This window comes from Dermacentor silvarum, chromosome 6 (genome assembly GCF_013339745.2).
Source record: "Dermacentor silvarum isolate Dsil-2018 chromosome 6, BIME_Dsil_1.4, whole genome shotgun sequence".
In the NCBI taxonomy this organism is placed as follows: domain Eukaryota; kingdom Metazoa; phylum Arthropoda; class Arachnida; order Ixodida; family Ixodidae; genus Dermacentor; species Dermacentor silvarum.
This window is the reverse complement of record NC_051159.1, coordinates 148,230,067-148,241,579: the sequence shown is the minus strand read 5'-3', so window position 1 is coordinate 148,241,579 and position 11,513 is coordinate 148,230,067. Positions and strand designations below refer to the sequence as shown.

Genomic DNA, 11,513 nt, shown 5'->3' with positions numbered 1-11,513 from the left:
AGGTGACCCGCTACTCCTTAACGCGAGAGAATGTGAGCCTCAACTGCTCGTCTCTAGCAAGTGAAAAAAAAAAATGATAAATATGTGTGAAGCCTGGTGAGTGACATTCGAACAGGGTAGCGTTCAAAACAGCAAGGGACATCACGAGGACGCTGAAGCTTCATTTAGTTTGTTTTTGTGCCGTGTATGTTTGTTTGATGCATTCGTCATATGGAGTGGTTGCACTCAACAACCAACCTGCCCTTGATATTCATTTGCTTCGCCCGTGACTTTAAAACATAGCACGAGAAAAACACTTCCAAGAAGTCCCCCTCCTCTCCTCTGAAGATTGATCTTCCTATATTCTCTTCAGTTTTCCGTCTGGTGCAAACTTTACCTCCGGCCTTCTATGAAATGGAAGGGCGTTGTCATTTGTTATTTTCTCACCACTCTCTTTAGACCAGAGTGCAAACTATCTACCATCAGAACAGAAGGCGAACGCAGTGACACCTCTGAACACTGAAACAGTTTGCCTGTACGCGTATGCCGTGATTTTTTCGCAATTGATATCAGATCGCTCAAATTCATAAGAACCTTTTCAAACACTCTCTTCGAACCGCCTCTCATGCGGCTTTCGTGTATGCTTGCTTATTACCCACGTAATATCTTCTGATGTATTGCGTGGTTATGAACTGCGTTGAAGCAAAGGTCATAAAGTTAAAGAAGTCAGGGGTCAGCGGTTATGGTCATGTCGCATAGAAAACAGGATACACGCGGCAATGTGCGGATCACTGGGACCTCACGCAGTTACGTTTTTTTTTTATGTTTCTCATTTTCTTTTATCGGGAAAACGCTGGCGCTCAATGCTATGCACGAAGGCGCGCTTTCTGGTAGAAACACGGCCTCTTGCGTGAGTCGATCTTCTGTTATTGTTTCGCACTTTTAGTATTTCAGTTTGAGACGACTTAACATAAAAGGCATGTGCTGTCAGTGTTTCGTTCCATGACATTTGTTTGGGGGCTGTCATTCTCAAAATTCCGAGGAATAACTTTGTAAAGAATGTAAGACAAATTGTGAGCAGCTTTCGTGTTAAAAGTATTTAGTGTCTACGGAGGGCCTGCGTTGTGGTTCGGAATGTTTTTTCGCCAAACGACGGTCGGCGCCAACACCGGAGTTCTTGCGACACGGGGCCTTTAACGCTATCGCGTTCATAATGGTAATTTGCAGGTGCACACAACAACTTTAACTGGAGGTTACCGCTGCCTTACCAAATGTCAGGTGCGAGTTCTCAGCTTTTTCACTGCTGCCACGACATTTGAAGATTCGATAGTACTAATGACTTGCGTTTGGCTAGAGAGACCGTGCAGTTGTAGGAGTTAGATGTGGTTCTGGTTTGTGTAACTTTCACTTAACAAGCCCACTCGTGTTTTGTTACGATCACGATCAACAGCCGAACTAGCGCTATGTCACCGAGTTTCAGAGGGCATTCTGCACTGGCTTCCGACACAAAGTAGGAAGACTGCGAGCACATGCCCAAATGCGTTTCAAGCAGCGAAATTCCAAAACAGTTTGCGACACACGACTCAGTTACATGAGATTCGATGGACTCCTTTGAAGCCATTAGCAAATCTGCCTGTACATGAGTAAAGCGTCATCACAGATGGCTGCGCTAAAGCTTGTATGCAACAAACAACGCTAATTAATTCGTCCGTTCACATTTGTTACGCTAACCTTTGTTTTAGTCAACGCGGCGGTGCATTTACTTATCGAAAGTCGAGGACGTTTCCGTACTGTGTTCTTGTAGCTTGCAGTTTTTAATTACTTACTGTCACTCACACATCCGCATTTCCAGACATCATACATCATTTGGGAAAGTTGGTGTAGTGTAGGACTAGGGGTATCGATGCAGCTGCGTTTAGGCATTGTGCCTTCGCCGCAAGACCTTTACTGAGTGCTTTAAGAGCGAGTTTCATTACCTAGAACACGCATGTACCTTAACATAGCTAACAAAGATTTTCGGGATAGCCTGTAAGACACCGCCATCCGAATGGAAGCCTCGAAGCTTTTACACAATATCTCAATAATTGCCCTTCAACTAGCTCGTTTGGTCAAAACATTTCATAGTTCGCAAAGACTAAACTGCTAAACCATGTAGCCACTTCACTTGTACGAAATTGTTCGCTACTTTTAATGTCCCCAATTACGGTTTACATGTTTGACGTGCCAGAATACAAACTTGTCCTTACACCTCATTCAATCAACAGAAATAAACAAACGTAAAGCAACTACACCCATGTTGTCGAAAAATATTGGCGTTTGTTTGATTTCGTTACGTTGTTTCCTGTGCAGTCAACATATACGTGTGTATTCATTTCAACGATTTTGTTCAGTCTAGATGGATATTAAGGTTTATTCATATTTAAGCTGTAAGTTCATCTGCTAAGTTAGTTCAAGTTGTCACAAACCATGCTTTGTTCATTATTCTACTCAATGTCTTACAATATGATCTGCCGAGCATAAGCATTACTGATAAAACAATTATACTATATTTACACCCGCTCTGAAATGCTGCAATGAATTGCAATTACAAGCACTCTCAAGTGATCTCTTGCATACCAAAGCGAGTGTTTTGGATTGAAACAGGCTACAACTACAGATGTATAGCACCTAATGCATTTGGTATGTAAATTAAATACGTCAACAATTTTTTATTCTATTGAATTATACCTGTTTATTGTTTAACTGTTTTAGTGAATATAAGTATTGTTTATAGTAAAATTTTGAAGTGTTTTAAACATCCACCACCTAACCCTGCTATCGTCTGTATTTTTTTGTTGCTGTTGTTGGAAAGTGGTGAGCTTCTGCCGGTTGTTCATTCGGACTATGCCGTAAATCGAGCCTTCCATCTATGTGCGAATAGTCCTTGTGTATATATGTATAGTTTATATTTACACTGAAAAATAAAGACGGTGCGGTTGTTTCATCCCCCGTTTGGTCTTGTTATTACTAACAAAGCGCCACCTCCAATGTGTTTTTCTTCTGCTAACCATAACAGAATGAGAGGTGAATAGTTCGGGACAGGTGTCGCCACGCGAGAATGTGGGATATGCACGTACACTACTAGTACGGTAGTGGTTATAAATTACGTAAGCCCCCCACGTACAGAAATGCAACCAGGCCATGGCCTCCTGAAGGGACATCACGCTCGCCGGCTTGAAGAGTACGAGCGATAAGTGCGGAGAACAGCCATTGCAGTATGAAGAAATTAATGATCGATATTTATTTTATTGCGGACAGTAACTTCACCGCAGAGGAACACGATGAGCGAGAGAGAAGAGGAAAATCCTGCTCACCGCACCCAACTGTACAGCGCGTCGCTGACACCTGAACATCGGTCCGCAAGGCGAGGAAGCAGGAGAAGGAACGGAATGATGACCGAGCCAACGAAGAACACCGAGGAATTGAAATTCTGTCAAGTAAGTCTCTCTCTGCAAACCAATAGGTTCGCAGAGCGAGATGCGATGCTATTGATGCAATGCTATAACACTGTTTCCTTTTTTTTTTCTTTACTGTCATTTAGAACGCCTGCAAAAAAAAAAAATAGCAGCACCAGCCGCTGTGGCTCAGCGACTGTGGCGTTCTGCTGCTGAGCACAATGTCGCGGGTTCGATTCCCTAGCAGCGACTGCAGTATTCCTTGGTTGCATCCAAAGGGCAAAAACGCTCACGTATCGTGCTTTGGGCGAGCGCTCAAGAACCCCAAGCAGTCAAAATTATTCCAGAGCCCTTCATTACGACGTCTATCCCCTGTGTAACCCTGGGGACGGTAAACCCCACGAAACCGCAAGTGTTTTAGAACGCGCGGTGAGGACTGCCGGATTTTGGAGACAAAACCGAAGTGCCCAAAAGTGGTGCATTGTTAAGGGCGTACTCGGAGATCCATTGCTGTTGTTGATTTCCTGACTCGCTAAATTGTCAAAATTGGCACATGACTCTGTCAGGGAAGGTCTGCGTAATGAACCCTATAAGGAGCAGTTTCGATACAGATACCACTAAAGGTTAGGCTTCTGTAATAACTAATTCGTCCTTCGTAGCGAGAACAGAGTTTTTGCAAGCGAGAAAATGATGATTATGATTATGATGGTTTGTGGATAATGAGCCCTTTGTAACGGCTGGACTCAATATCAGTGTCCTAGCCAAGTATTGGCATACTATGGCAACAGTTTGCCTTAGTATGCCAATACCATATAAACAGCACTAATTTCAATTTCTTCACGGGAAATTGTCAAAAAATGCGCTTTTTGCGCAAGTTTGCGAGTGTGCAGACGATTGCGCGTCTTACATCTTAGTTGCAGTACTCAAAGGCGCAAGAAAAGAAAAGGGGTTAAACAAAAGGGGGGGGGGGGGGGGGGGGGGGGGGGGGGGGTTACAACCCCTAACCTCTGCCCTGCCCTGCACTGGCCTGACCTGCCTGCCTGTCTGTCTGAGAAATTTCATACGTTCTTCAAATGATAACAAACTGCCACCTCATTCGGGTTTTTAGGAGGCCAGAACTGAGCATACAAGTGCGATGTTCGCAAGGTCTGTTGCCATTCAGTGCCATTCCACTCTATGAAGGTGGCTGTATATAAGGTGATAAACTATATTGATTTAAATAAAGACACATACCACATGAATTGTCATTTTCTCCCATCTTTATTATTTTCTCACTAAAGTGATTACAGCTTCGTGGTCGCTATAGAAGAAGGTCATGCGTTCCGTAACGATGCTTGAGCGGGAATGGACGCGAAGGCGGCGGGAGGCATTAGCAGGACATGCTCTCCCGCCGCCTTCGTGCCCATTCCCGCTTCTGCTCACGCCGTCGTTCTTCGTAGGCATGCTGTTCTTCCTCGGTCCGAACAATACGCGGCCTACCCAGGGGGGTGAATCTTCCTATACCTCCCATTGGTTCTCCCATAGCGGACGCTCAGTCGACGCTAGCGCCAAGGCGCACTTCAGTTAGGCCCTAGCGGATGGATGACGGTACTACGGTGGCGAAAAAAAGAAAAAAAAAGAACAGCGGCGCGATTTTTTTTACCCTCCCCCTTTCGCTATAGCACTTTCTTGCTTCCTTCCTTTATAATAACGTTTTTCCGGTCGTTTCTTCTTTCCCTCTTGACTTTCCTATCCCTCTCCCATGCCTCGCGCAAGGCTCCTTTTTTTTTATTATTCCTGTAGCTGTCCGCGGCGCGCTCTTTTTTTCTCTTTTTTTTTTTTTTTTCTTTGTCGCGGGCGTTATCAGACGCACCGCAGGACCGAAGCGCGCGCTCCGCGCTCCTCTCCCGTCCGGCCGGTGCCGTTCGTGCATTCATGCTGCGCGCTTGTGCGCAGTCGATTCTTTTTGCGTTTTCATGCACGCAGTCGCGTTCATTATTACAATCAAGCAAGCATGTGCCCAAATTGTATTAAAAATAATTCCACTTACAACACAACAGTTCTTTGGACTCACTTTATTGTGTTCGTTTGCGAAAACCAAAGTTGGAGCAGACAGTGCAACACACTATAGTATGGAACAAAACGCGGATGGTGTTTCATGTACACACATGTAAAAAACATTTATTGTAACTGCTCTAATGGCCAATGCGCAGAATAGCTTCTCACGGCCTGCTTCTCGCTCGGTCCATAAAATCCACCTCCGTGAAGTGCGCCAAGCATATTCTGCGGTTGTTGACCTTGTCTCTGGGCAAAACCATTAGGTCCATCCTTCCAGCGTAGGTTAAAAACGCTTCCATCCTGAAGAACAGTGAAGATCTTAAATTATAACATCGCAGTTGGAACATACAAAACTGAGCTCGTTTCGCGTGGCGGCAGAGTACTATGTGGGATATTTTAACCTTAATAATCTGAAACGCATTTTAAACGATGCTGACCAATTAGCTAGAAATAAGTGCAAAGCGCACACCTACCCACGTGTTACAGCCATGTACGAGTGCGCACAATTACTATCACAAAAACCGGGAAGTAAACTGCACAGTTCTCACCTGTTCTCTTTAAGGATGCGGTAGAATTTCAGGTCACATGTCTCACTTCGTCGTGATGTGTTCGCACACCATTGAACCACACACGAACAGCGACAGCTGCGAGACATTGCGGGGAAAAGCCAACAAACGTGCAACGGTAGGGTACCACATGGACGACACTGCTAGCGCGGAAGGCGAAAACCGCAAAACTGACCGCATAATGCCAGAAAAAAAAATTGCTGCCGTTTTGGCCGTTATCAGCACGGCCGCCGACGAGCGCGGGCCGCGCCAGCCGCACCGCCGATAGTTGAAGGCGAGAGAGAAACGACAAAGTTGAGAGAAGGTTGACAAGAAAAAAAAAAGGGGGGGGGAAAGCGATTTTGGATTTCGCATCCATCTCATGGATGACGCTGCAATTCGCGTGGACAAAAAACCAGCGGCAGTTTCCGAGGCCTGGCCTACCCATTACACGGCCGGAACGCAACTGAGATAACGTGCCTATGCAGTGCGCGACGTCAATAGCAAAGAGACACACCCATTGGCTATTAAACGCATCTGGGGCACACCGGCGATACGCGTTTGCTTTGTATCATTAAGGCTACGGCGTTCTTGGTCAACGCGCTCGATCTACGCATGAAACGATCCTCTGGAAACTATCGTATGACAGCTCCACTGTAAAATGTCCTGCCTTTTAGAACTGTGCCTAGTAACCCTTACATTTACTGGTGGCCTGTACGTGGTATTGTTAACAGCAATATTATTTAGAAACGTCTGAAGTAAAAGCAGGATGCGTGGCGCTGAAACGTCCAGGCATGTGTACACGCATGCACTCAGGAAAGTCCGGCCCATAGCATGCACGCACGTGCGCGTATCACCAAACGTGCTCGCTCCGCACACAGGTGAGGCTGAAGGGTGTAAAGTCTTTATAGAGACCCGCAACCAGGCATCGCACAGAACATCTGACTAAAAAATTCAAGGACAATTCAAGGATTTCAAGGATGCCAAAGGCCAAAATTCAAGGACGGGGAAACAAACCTTATTCGTAAACATGCTGAAAAATATTGAGATCTCTTTCCTCTTAGCTGCGATTTCTTGCAGCTATAAGCATCAGCTCAGTTGGACAGAGGCTTCAAGCTCTTCAGGTCGTTTTTTTTTTTAAAGTTTACTTTTCCATTGTAATGACACCAATCGCCCTCCGGCATGATGATCAGTATGGTGCCAGATTTTAGCCAAGGATACTCGTCGTGTTAAAGCCAAATTGACGAAACTTACTCTCCGCCAAGCATTTCTCTAGCCTAGGGCTCAAAACTGGAGTCATGAGTGTGGTGTGAACTAACAAAACAAACAAAATAGTTTCACTGCCTGGCCGCTTGATCTGGCTTTGCCTAGCTCCAAGATGGCACCGGTGATTTAAACAAGCCTGTCCTTAGTGGCTGTGAAAAAGCCACATTGCAATCGTTTAGCGAGACTCTCAAAATAAAATATTTAGAATTTTTTGCCAATAGACAGCGTCCATGGCATAGCCTCTATGCGGATTTTGTTACTTTGAATGTTCGAAAGTTGCCCCCAACACCCGCTTTCAAGGAATTCCATGAACACATTTATTTTCAAGAAGTTTTAAGGGCCCCCAAATATTTGTTTTCAGATTTTAATGGTTTTCAAGACTTTCAAGGAGGTGTGCGAACGCTGGGCCACCACTCTACATTCGTGCTGGCTGCTGGCGGGTACGTGCACATAACGTTGGCTGCGCAATGTACACGCGAAGCTTGAACCAGAAACTATACCGTGTGTTGGGTCATTTGATTAGCATTCCTAGTGTGTGTGCGTGTAGAGTGGGATAAGGCTCAGTGCCAGAATTGGAACCTACAACATGTACTGCCCACGTGGGCTACGCGGACCTCCCGAAACAACAACTGCTATCACACTAATACGAGGCTTAGCACGTGATGGATCTCAACTCAGGTGCTGAAACCAAAGGAGCGTTCTCGGTCTAGGCAAGCGAACATCGAGCTTTTGCATCGCTTGGAGTTGCGCGGAGGTTTGTAGCTCAGTATATTTTTACTGCTCAGTACACTGGTCGTGGTCTAGCATAAAGAGCGGTTAAAAAAAAGTACATAATCCTGTGCAGAACAGATAATACGCTGTGGCCGCCGCTAATGTGTAGCGATGTAACAAAATTCAGAGCTTGAAGTTATTGCGTAGCTTGGTTTCAGTTTTTCTACAAACACGTTGGCAGTTTTAAAGAATGGAGCAAGGAGAATTGACGCTGCCCTGTCGTTCGAAATGATGCTAACACTGAACAACTGTCTCCAGCGTTAAATAAACAGCGGTATAGTGAATATCTTCTAACGAGCACTTGAACTATCTCAAAAACTAGAAGCCACTTTTAGCTCCTTCGTGTAAACCACTAACGGCACACTTTGTTAGCGAAGCTAAGATGTTAGCACGCATAAGTTCCGTCAAAATGAAATCATTTCTCGAAGGCTTACTTGCTCAATGATTGCATTGCTCGAACAACGCAAAATCGTACAAGTGCGCATAGCTCGCACAGTTACTATAAAGCGATAGTAGTTATTGCGCTCACAGTCGCAATGTCCTAAGTCTCTCCAAAAGCATACTCCCACTCATTAAATCTATGAATAAATCTTTATTCAGAAAGATGAGTAGTGGCCTGCTTAGGCTTGGGTTCTGCGCGGTGCATGGTTAAAAGAATTGGAATAAGATCGCGCTGTGTGACATAAAGGCATAGCAATAAGCCAGGCTGTGGAGCGACGCCATCGAGTAATAAGGTCGTCCCTGACGGGTCTGTACGTCCAGAAATCCGGTGCAGTGTGCCGTCCCTTGAACTTGTCTCTGAGTGGATTGAGGACAATGCAAAATCCGAATAGGTGTTTGAGGTCTAATGTGGGCCGCTGTCGCCTCTGAAGCAGGTTACATTGGTTGTTAATTGGTCGGCTTCAGACTGTCACTGCTGTTTTCCTGGCCCTTTATTTGTAACATCTCATTACGGGCTCATCAGAGCCGATCGAGCGCCTGTGTATTTTTGAAGATATCCAATTATCATTCCCACGTTCATAAAATGAAGGAGGAGGAACAACTTTATTAAAAACACCAGTCAATGAACGTCAGGAGAGAAATCTTTCTCCCCCGTCGCCTCTAGCCGTCGACCGGAATACCTTGAGACACAGCAGCAGCAAGGGCTTGACCGATGATGTCCTGCTGGACGTTGGGGTCTGGGCTGCAGAGCAAAGCCTCCCGAGGATTCTAGAGTGCGCGAGCTATCATGCTTAGACGGACATGTCCACACCATATGAACCAGATTTGCTGCCTCATCACAGAATTTGCACTTTGAACCGAATACTCTTGGATGCCACTTGCTGTAGAGTACGGGGTTTGGAAAAACCCCCGTCTGTAATTTCCTTCACATAACCTCGTCTTTATTACTGAGTGTTCTGTCCGCTGTCGGGTAAATTTGTCGACTTAGTCTGTAGTGTACTATGATTTCCTGGTATGCGCGCATATCCCCTCTTCTGTTTATAGTTTCGGTGACTTGGGAGGCTCCGTGGGTCGAACGGTAAGTGAGACCTCGGGCGACCGAATGAGCCTCCTCGTTCCCTCTAAGTCCCTGGTGAGCTGGTGCCCAAACGAGCAGAACAAGCTGTCTGGGTCCTCCGTCCCTGTTTAATATGCGGATGGCAGTCTCCGTCACCCTCCCCGATTCATAATTTCACACAGCGTTTTTGGAGTCGCTGATGACCACCTTTACCCCCTTTGGCTGACGGCCAAGGCTATGACCACTTCCTCAGCTTCAACCGTCTCGACGCCACTGACTGTGCAGCAGGCCATTGGTGTTCCATCTTCTCTAACCGCCACAGCCGCATATGCCGCTTTGCTGTCACATTCTGCAGCGTCCGTATATAGGACGTCCTGTGCGTCGTGAAAGGCAGGGTTCATGTTTCTGGGTAGCGGAGGTTCATAAAATGAAAACAATTCTATTGTCTGTAATACGCTTAGCAGCGGGATTGGAACAGCTGACTTGCAACGTTTCAGGAAGGTCAACTATGTGGTCAGATCCGCAGCGCCTTCTGCTCTGATTCATACTTGGACTGGAACAACAGTGGTTTGAAAGCAGATTCTGTGAGATAGCAGCAGCTCCGTCACTCTTATACCTACACCGCTGCCACTGCTACCGTTCCCGTGGTCGTAGTATCAAGCGCCAGAATGGGCGAGCAACAAATGAACGCTATGTATCACGCCTTTTCTCATAAATATGCCATATCCTTCATTTGAAAGCAGACAGCTCCATTATGTTGCGTGAGAAAGTGAATATACATATAGCCAGCGACAGAGGTCTACAGAAACGTCTGGCCAGGATCACCTGCATTGTCAGCGATGTTGAATGAAGCAGCGCCTCAACTTCCTCGCTGGTGACGGGCAGCGAGCGCTTTCTTGGTGTACAAAAAATCAGCACAACTAGCACTCCGCAATAAATGTTTATTCCTCCTCCTAGCACTCTTGCAGTTTAGTTGCGTTTGTATACGTTGGGCCTCGGTAAAAAACAAAAAAGAACGAGAAAGATGTGAGCTTATTGATAATCAGGGAGCCCCACTACGTCTATAGATACCAAATATATACAAAAAAATTACAGACGGTTTGGCTGCGCCTACCACGAAAAAATGGTGCGAAAGCACATTTTCTTGGACAAAATTATGCGTTTTCTTGTACCAAGTTAGGCATTGCTATCCTGTTGTTTGACCGGCTGCTAATTAAATCATTTGCAGTCACGATGTCGTTGTTAAACTGTTACATTGCACACAATATACGCATGGACATCATGCACACTGGGTTGCATACAGGGTTTGTCAGTGGACACAGGAGGGCGAGGATTGCAGACTTGCACAAAGACCGTTTTGTGGTTTCACGTCGTACTGACCAGTGTTGTAGCGCAGCCTTCGCACTTACATGAAGGGTGTGCGAGGGGAAATCACGCCCTCCGCTATACAGTTGAGCGGAGGGATGTGGGCAGGCTTGAGCGGATATTGATATCCATTGCTCACGGAGTGCAAAGGCACTTTAGCTAGGGCGAGCGAAGACTTACGCGTACTACAAACCTTAAACGAAGAGAATTCTTCAACACCGGGAAAGGCTATAAAGCCAAGGTCGCGTATGTGGGAGCTCTGACGCAGTCCGAGTCCTTCTTGTGGCAGAGTATGTCACACACAGATCACGCAAAGCCAAGTGGGTTGTCGATGAAGTCCCGATTGAAGATGGCCGTCGCAGCCGTTGCCAAAGACAGACATTCCTCGGCCTTGCGATGCTGGTATGCAACGTCCGCAGCTAGTCGGACTTGTAGCTGTTCATCCGTTTCCACAGCGCACTTGGCACGCTTGTGGAATCTGTCGTTCCCCAATCGCTTCTGTCGTTCTTCGGCAGTTTCGTTGGCACGTTTCAACGCAATAAATTTTCTTTGTTACTGCAGTCGCAATCGCACTCCCGCTGCCTCAGTCGCCGAGCTCGTTGTTGTTCGCCGCGCTTG

At 46.1% G+C, this 11,513-nt stretch overlaps 1 protein-coding gene across 1 annotated transcript in view; it reads left to right on the top strand.

Moving 5' to 3' along the window:
* The window catches only part of LOC119456957 (sodium-coupled monocarboxylate transporter 1-like), a 70,275-nt gene extending 67,313 nt beyond the window's left edge, over nucleotides 1–2,962 (top strand). Inside the window, exon 19 of the mRNA XM_049669155.1 lies at nucleotides 2,644–2,962. The gene's annotated coding sequence lies outside the window, so the exon portion shown is untranslated. The remainder of the gene's footprint in view (nucleotides 1–2,643) is intronic.
* The last annotated feature ends 8,551 nt before the right edge of the window (nucleotides 2,963–11,513 follow it).